This window comes from Arachis ipaensis, chromosome B5 (assembly GCF_059453495.1).
Source record: "Arachis ipaensis isolate K30076 ecotype BB chromosome B5, ASM5945349v1, whole genome shotgun sequence".
Taxonomy (NCBI): Eukaryota; Viridiplantae; Streptophyta; class Magnoliopsida; order Fabales; family Fabaceae; genus Arachis; species Arachis ipaensis.
This window is the reverse complement of record NC_142440.1, coordinates 67,361,474-67,369,320: the sequence shown is the minus strand read 5'-3', so window position 1 is coordinate 67,369,320 and position 7,847 is coordinate 67,361,474. Positions and strand designations below refer to the sequence as shown.

The following is a 7,847-nucleotide window of genomic DNA, read 5'->3' as shown; positions in this document are numbered from 1 at the left end:
TTGTATGGGTGTTGGACCCCTATATTGCTCCTATTCTAGCGTTCAATGCCAGTGATATATCCTTGATGCGCATTGAACGCCCAACGTCCCTCCTTGACTGGCGTTCAACGCCAGTAAGGGGCTCTCCCCAGGGTGTTCTGTTTTCTCCTCTGAATATCTCTGCCTCCATTCTAAGTGCTGCATATGATCACAAACGTTGAAAAGTAAGGGAAAAACTATGGAATTTGATAGAAAATAACTAAAATGAAATCAAATAAGAATAAACAAAGTAACGAAAAATAATAGTACTGTACTCATGGTTGGGTTGCCTCCTAACAAGCGCTTTTTTACTGTCATTAGCTTGACACTTGATTGTTGAATTTCTTCCTTTTCTTCCTGTTGGTTAAAAGAAAGGACTCCAAGGGAGAAGAGGAGGAGAATAGTGCCCTTGGATGTGAATTTCTCCTAACAAGCTTTCTCTTATTGTTATCAGCTTAATTTTCCTTGCTTGTTAGGGTAGGGGTTGGATTGTTTCTCCATCCCCTATTGGTGCACGAAATTGTGATCATCAACAATGGCGCCAAAGACTTGGAGCCCTCAAACGTGAATCACACTTTGTCACAATTCCGCACAACTAACCAGCAAATGCACTGGGTTGTCCAGGTAATACCTTACGTGAGTAAGGGTCGATCCCACGGAGACTGTCGGCTTGAAGCAAGCTATGGTTATCTTGTAAATCTCAGTCCAGCAGATTCAAATGGTTATGGATGATTGATAATTAAAAGATGAATAAAACATAAAGTAAAGATAGAGATACTTATGTAATTCATTGGTAGGAATTTCAGATAAGCGTATGAAGATGCTTTGTTCCTCTTGAACCTCTGCTTTCCTATTGCCTTCTTCCAATCATTCATACTCCTTTTCATGGAAAGCTTTAGGTTGGGCATCACCATTGTCAATGGCTACTTCCCGTCCTCTCAGTGAAAATGTTCTATGCACGTTGTCACCGCACGGCTAATCATCTGTCGGTTCTCGATCATATTGGAATAGGATCCATTGATCCTTTTGCGTCTGTCACACGCCCAACACTGGCGAGTTTGAAGCTTGTCACAGTCATCCCTTCCCAGATCCTACTCAGAATACCACAGACAAGGTTTAGATGTTCTGGATCTCAGGAATGGCCGCCAATAATTCTAGCCTATACCACGAAGGTTCTAATCTTAGATTAGAAACCCAAGAGACACACATTCAAGCTTGTTTGCATGTAGAACGGAAGTGGTTGTCAGGCATGCGTTCATAGGTGAGAATGGTGATGAGTGTCACATAATCATCACATTCATCATGTTCTTGGGTGCGAATGAATATCTTGGAGAAGAAATAGACTTGAGTTGAATAGAAAAACAATAGTAATTGTATTAATTCATGAAGAACAGCAGAGCTCCACACCTTAATCTATGGTGTGTAGAAACTCCACCGTTGAAAATACAAAAGTGATAATGGTGTAAGCATGGCCGAATGGCCAGCCTCCAAGGTCTAGGGACTAAACGTCCAAAGATGAAAATACAATAGCAAAAGGTCCTATTTATAGAAAACTAGTAGCCTAGGGTTACAGAAATGAGTAAGTAATGCATAAATCTTCTTCCGGGCCCACTTGATGTGTGCTTGGGCTGAGCATTGAAGCTCCCATGTGTAGAGACTTTTCTTGGAGTTAAACGCCAGCTTTTGTGCCAGTTCTGGCTTTAAATGCCAGAATTCTTGAGCTGACTTGGAACGCCTATTTGGGCCATCAAATCTCAAACAAAGTATAGACTATTATATATTGTTGGAAAGCCCAGGATGTCTAATTTGCAACGCAATTGAGAGCGCACCAATTGGGTATCTGTAGCGCCAGAAAATCCACTTTGAGTGCAGGGAGGTCAGAATCCAATAGCATCTGCAGTCCTTTTTCAGCCTCTGAATCAGATTTTTGCTCAGGTCTCTCAATTTCAGCCAAAAAATACCTGAAATCACAGAAAAACACACAAAATCATAGTAAAGTCCAGAAGAGTGATTTTTATTTAAAAACTAATAAAAACATAATAAAAACTAACTAAAATATACTAAAAACATACTAAAAACAATGCCAAAAAGCGTATAAATTATCCGCTAATCACAACACCAAACTTAAATTGTTGCTTGTCCCCAAGCAACTAAAAATCAAATAGGATAAAAAGAAGAGAATATACAATGAATTCCAAAAACATCTATGAAGATCAGTATTAATTAGATGAGCGGGGCTATTAGCTTTTTGCTTCTGAACAGTTTTGGCATCTCACTTTATCCTTTGAAGTTCAGAATGATTGGCTTCTATAGGAACTCAGAATCCAGATAGTGTTATTGATTCTCCTAGTAAAGTATGTTGATTCTTGAACACAGCTACTTTATGAGTCTTGGCCGTGACCCTAAGCATTTTGTTTTCCAGTATTACCACCGGATACATAAATGCCACAGACACATAACTGGGTAAACCTTTTCAGATTGTGACTCAGCTTTGCTAGAGTCCCCAATTAGAGGTGTCCAGAGCTCTTAAGCACACTCTTTTTGCTTTGGACCACGACTTTAACCGCTCAGTCTCAAGTTTTCACTTGACACCTTCACGCCACAAGCACATGGTTAGGGACAGCTTGGTTTAGCCGCTTAGGCCAGGATTTTATTCCTGTGGGCCCTCCTATCCACTAATGCTCAAAGCCTTGGATCCTTTTTATCACCCTTGCCTTTTGGTTTAAAGGGGTATTGGCTTTTTCTGCTTGCTTTTCTTTTTCTTTCTCTTTCTTTTATTATTTTGTTCGCTTCTTTTTTCGCTTCTTTTTTTTTGCAAGCTTTTCACTGCTTTTTCTTGCTTCAAGAATCAATTTTATAATTTTTCAGATTATCAAATAACATTTCTCCTTTTTCTATCATTCTTTCAAGAGCCAACAATTTTAACATTCATGAATCAACAATATCAAAAATATGCACTGTTCAAGCATTAATTCAGAAAGACAAAAGTATTGCCACCACATCAGAATAATTAAACTGTTTTAAAATTTGAAATTCATGCACTTCTTTTCCTTTTCAATTAAAACACTCTTTATTTAAGAAAGGTGATGGATTCATTTTCATAGCTTTAAGGCATAGACACTAAGACACTAATGATCATGTAATAAAGACACAAACATAGATAAACATAAGCATAAAAATTCGAAAAACAGGAAAATAAAGAACAAGGAAATTAAAGAATGGGTCCACCCTAGTGATGGCGGCTTGTTCTTCCTCTTGAAGATCTTATGGAGTGCTTAAGCTCCTCAATGTCTCTTCCTTGCCTTTGTTGCTCCTCTTTCATGGTTCTTTGGTCTTCTCTAATTTCATGGAGGAGGATGGAATGCTCTTGGTGCTCCACCCTTAGTTGTCCCATATTGGAACTTAATTCTCCCAAGGAGGTGTTGATTTGCTCCCAATAGTTTTGTGGAGGAAATTGCATCCCTTGAGGCATCTCAGGGATTTCATGATGAGGAAATTCCTCATGCTCTTGGTGAGGTTCTCTTATTTGCTCCATCCTTTTCTTAGTGATGGACTTGTCCTCATCAATGAGAATGTCTCCCTCTATGTTAATTCCAACCGAATTGCAGAGGTGACAAATGAGATGAGGGAAGGCTAACCTTGCCAAAGTAGAGGACTTGTCTGCCAGCTTGTAGAGTTCTTGGGATATAACCTCATGAACTTCTACTTCCTCTCTAATCATGATGCTATGAATCATGATAGCCCGATCTATAGTAACTTCAGACCGGTTGCTAGTGGGAATGATCGAGCGTTGGATGAACTCCAACCATCCCCTAGCCACGGGCTTGAGGTCATGCCTTCTTAGTTGAACCGGCTTCCCTCTTGAATCTCTCTTCCATTGGGCGCCCTCTTCACAGATGTCCATGAGGACTTGGTCCAACCTTTGATCAAAGTTGACCCTTCTAGTGTATGGGTGTGCATCTCCTTGCATCATGGGCAAGTTGAATGCCAACCTTATATTTTCCAAACTACAATCTAAGTATTTCCCCCGAACCATTGTAAGCCAATTCTTAGGGTCCGGGTTCACACTTTGATCATGGTTCTTGGTGATCCATGCATTGGCATAGAACTCTTGAACCATTAAGATCCCGACTTGTTGAATGGGGTTGGTGAGAACTTCCCAACCTCTTCTTCGGATCTCATGTCGGATCTCCGAATATTCGCCCTTTTTGAGCTTAAAAGGGACCTCGGGGATCACCTTCTTCTTGGCCACAACTTTATAGAAATGGTCTTCATGCACCCTTGAGAGGAATCTTTCCATCTCCCATGACTCAGAGGTGGAAGCTTTTGCCTTCCCTTTCCTCTTTCTAGAGGTTTCTCCGGCCTTTGGTGCCATAAATGGTTATGGAAAAACAAAAAGCTTTAGCTTTTACCACACCAAACTTAGAAGGTTTGCTCGTCCTCGAGCAAAAGAAGAAAGAAGAGAGTAGAAGAAGAAGAAATAGAGGAGATGGAGGGGGCTTTGTGTTTCGGCCAAGGGGGAGAAGTAGTGTTTAGGTTGTGTGAAAATGAAGGAGTGAAGATGGATTTATATAGGAGTGGAGAGGGGGGTATGGTTTGGCCATGTATGGGTGGGTTTGGGAGGGAAAGTGATTTGAATTTGAATGGTGAGGTAGGTGGGGATCCTGTGGGGTCTACAAATCCTGAGGTGTCAAGGATATCTCATCCCTGCACCAAGTGGCGTGTAAAAATGCCTCTTTCTGCCAATCCTGGCATTAAACGCTAGGCTGCTGCCCATTTCTGGCATTTAACGCCAGCTTCTTGCCCTTTTCTGGCGTTAAACGCCAGTCTGGTGCCCATCTCTGGCGTTTAACGCCCAGAATGGTGCCAGACTGGGTGTTTAACGCCCATTCTACTACCCTTACTGGCGTTTAAACGCCAGTAAGTTTCTCCTCCAGGGTGTTCTATTTTTAATACTACTTTTCCTTCTGTTTTTGCTTTTTCAATTGTTTTTGTGACTTCACCTGATCATTAACCTACAGAAAACATAAAATAACAAAAGAAAATAGAAATTTAACATAGATAATTAAAGATTGGGTTGCCTCCCAACAAGAGCTTCTTTAATGTCAATAGCTTGACAGTGAGCTCTCATGGAGCCTCACAGATGTTCAGAGCAATGTTGGAACCTCCCAACACCAAACTTAGAGTTTGAATATGGGGTTCAACACCAAACTTAAAGTTTGGTTGTGGCCTCCCAACACCAAACTTAGAGTTTGACTGTGGGGGCTCTGTTTGACTCTGTATTGAGAGAAGCTCTTCATGCTTCCTCTCCATGGTTACAGAGGGATATCTTTGAGCTTTAAACACAAGGGAGTCTTCATTCACTTGAATGATCAATTCTTCTCTGTCAACATCAATCACAGCTTTTGCTGTGGCTAGGAAGGGTCTGCCAAGGATGATGGATTCATCCATACACTTTCCAGTCTCTAGGATTATGAAGTCAGCAGGGATGTTGTGGCCTTCAACCTTTTCCAAGACATCCTCTACAAGTCCATAAGCATGTTTCTTTGAATTGTCTGCCATCTCTAGTGAGATTTTAGCAGCTTGTACCTCAATGATCCCTAGCTTCTCCATTACAGAGAGAGAGGCATAAGGTTTATACTTGATCCCAGGTCACACAGAGCCTTCTCAAAGGTCATGGTGCCTATGGTACAAGGGATTGAGAATTTTCCAGGGTCTTGTCTCTTCAGAGCTAATTTCTGCCTCGTCAAGTCATCCAGTTCTTTGATGAGCAATGGAAGTTCATCCTCCCAAGTCTCATTACCAAAAAACTTGGCATTTAGCTTCATGATTGCTCCAAGGTACTTAGCAACTTGCTCAGGCTCTCTGTGTGAGCCTCAGATTCCCATGGTTCCTCATCAGGGAACTCCATGGAGGCCAGTGGACGTCCATTGAGGTCTTCCTCAGTGGAGATCACTGCCTCTTCCTCCTCTCCAGGTTCGGCCGTGTGGGTTGTGGTTATGGTCTTGCACTCTCTTTTTGGATTCTCTTATGTATTGCTTAGGAGAGTACTAGGAGGGAGTTCAGTAATTTTCTTACTCAGCTGACCTACTTGTGCCTCCAAATTTCTAATAGAGGACCTTGTTTCAGTCATAAAACTTTTAGTGGTTTTGATTAGATCAGAGACAATGGTTGCTAAGTCAGAGTGGCTCCGTTTAGAATTCTCTGTCTGTTGCTGAGAAGATGATAGAAAAGGCTTGCTATTGCTAAACCTGTTTCTTCCACCATTATTATTGTTGAAACCTTATTGAGGTCTCTGTTGATCCTTCCATGAGACATTTGGATGATTTCTCCATGAAGGATTATAGGTGTTTCCATAAGGTTCTCCCATGTAATTCACCTCTTCCATTGCTGGGTTCTCAGGATCATAAGCTTCTTCTTCAGAGGAAGCTTCCTTAGTACTGCCTGTTGCTGCTTGCATTCCAGATGGACTCTGAGAAATCACGTTGACTTGTTGAGTCAATATCTTATTCTGAGCCAATATGGCATTCAGCGTATCAATCTCAAGAACTCCTTTCTTCTGAGTTGTCCCACTATTCACAAGATTCCTTTCAGAAGTGTACATGAATTGGTTATTTGTAACCATTTCAATGAGTTCCTGAGCTTCTGCAGGCGTCTTCTTCAGATGAAGAGATCCTCCAGCAGAGCTATCCAATGACATCTTGGATAGTTCAGACAAACCATCATAGAATATACCTATGATACTCCATTCTGAAAGCATGTCAGAAGGACACCTTCTGATCAATTTCTTGTATCTTTCCCAAGCTTCATAGAGGGATTCACCTTCCTTTTGTCTGAAGGTTTGGACTTCCACTCTAAGCTTACTCAATTTTTGAGGTGAAAAGAACTTTGCCAAGAAGGCATTGACTAGCTTTTCCCAAGAGTTCAGGCTTTCTTTAGGTTGTGAGTCCAACCATGTCCTAGCTCTGTCTCTTACAGCAAAAGGGAAGAGCATAAGTCTGTAGACTTCAGGGTCAACCCCATTGGTCTTGACAGTGTCACAGATTTGCAAGAATTCAGCTAAGAACTGATGAGGATCTTCCAATTGAAGGCCATAAAACTTGCAATTCCGTTACATTAGAGAAACTAATTGAGGCTTAAGCTCAAAGCTGTTCACTCCAATGGCAGAGATTGAGATGCTTCTCCCATAGAAGTCAGGAGTAGGTGCAGTAAAGTCACCCAGCACCTTCCTTGCATTGTTGGCATTGTTGTTTTCGGCTGCCATGGCTTCTTCCTCCTTGAAGAGCTCTGTTGGGCCCTCTAGAGAGAGTTGTGCTTTAGCTTCTCTTAGCTTTCTCTTCAAGGGCCTTTCAGGTTCAGGATCAGCTTGAACAAGTATGCCTTTATCTTTGCTCCTGCTCATAAGAAAGAGAAGAGAACAAGAAAGTAGGAAATTCTCTATGTCACAGTATAGAGATTCCTTGAGGTGTCAGAGGAAAAGAAAAATAGAAGGAGGAGGTAGATAGAAGAGAATTCGAACTTATCAAGAGGGATATAGTTCGAATTGCACCTTGAAGAGGAATGTTAGTCCCTTGAATAGAAGGATGTGAGAAGAGGGGAAGAATTTTCGAAAATAAATTAAAAAGATTTTAAAATAATAAAAAGAAATTTGAAAATTTGATTGAGATTTTCGAAAATTAAGATTGGGAAAGAAATTAAGTGATTTTTGAAAAAGATTTTGAAATTAGAAATAAAAAAGATATGATTGAGAGTTAATTTTGAAAAAGATGTAATTAAAAAGATATGATCGAGAAGATATGATTGAAAATAAAAAAAAAAAAGAAAGTTTT

The 7,847-nt window shown here is 40.7% G+C and overlaps 1 non-coding gene across 1 annotated transcript; it reads left to right on the top strand.

Annotated features, from left to right (window-relative positions):
- Positions 1-6,772: 6,772 nt before the first annotated feature.
- On the top strand, positions 6,773-6,880 carry LOC148564515 (small nucleolar RNA R71). The gene has a single exon (XR_015884566.1). It is a non-coding gene; the product is annotated as a small nucleolar RNA R71 (small nucleolar RNA).
- The last annotated feature ends 967 nt before the right edge of the window (positions 6,881-7,847 follow it).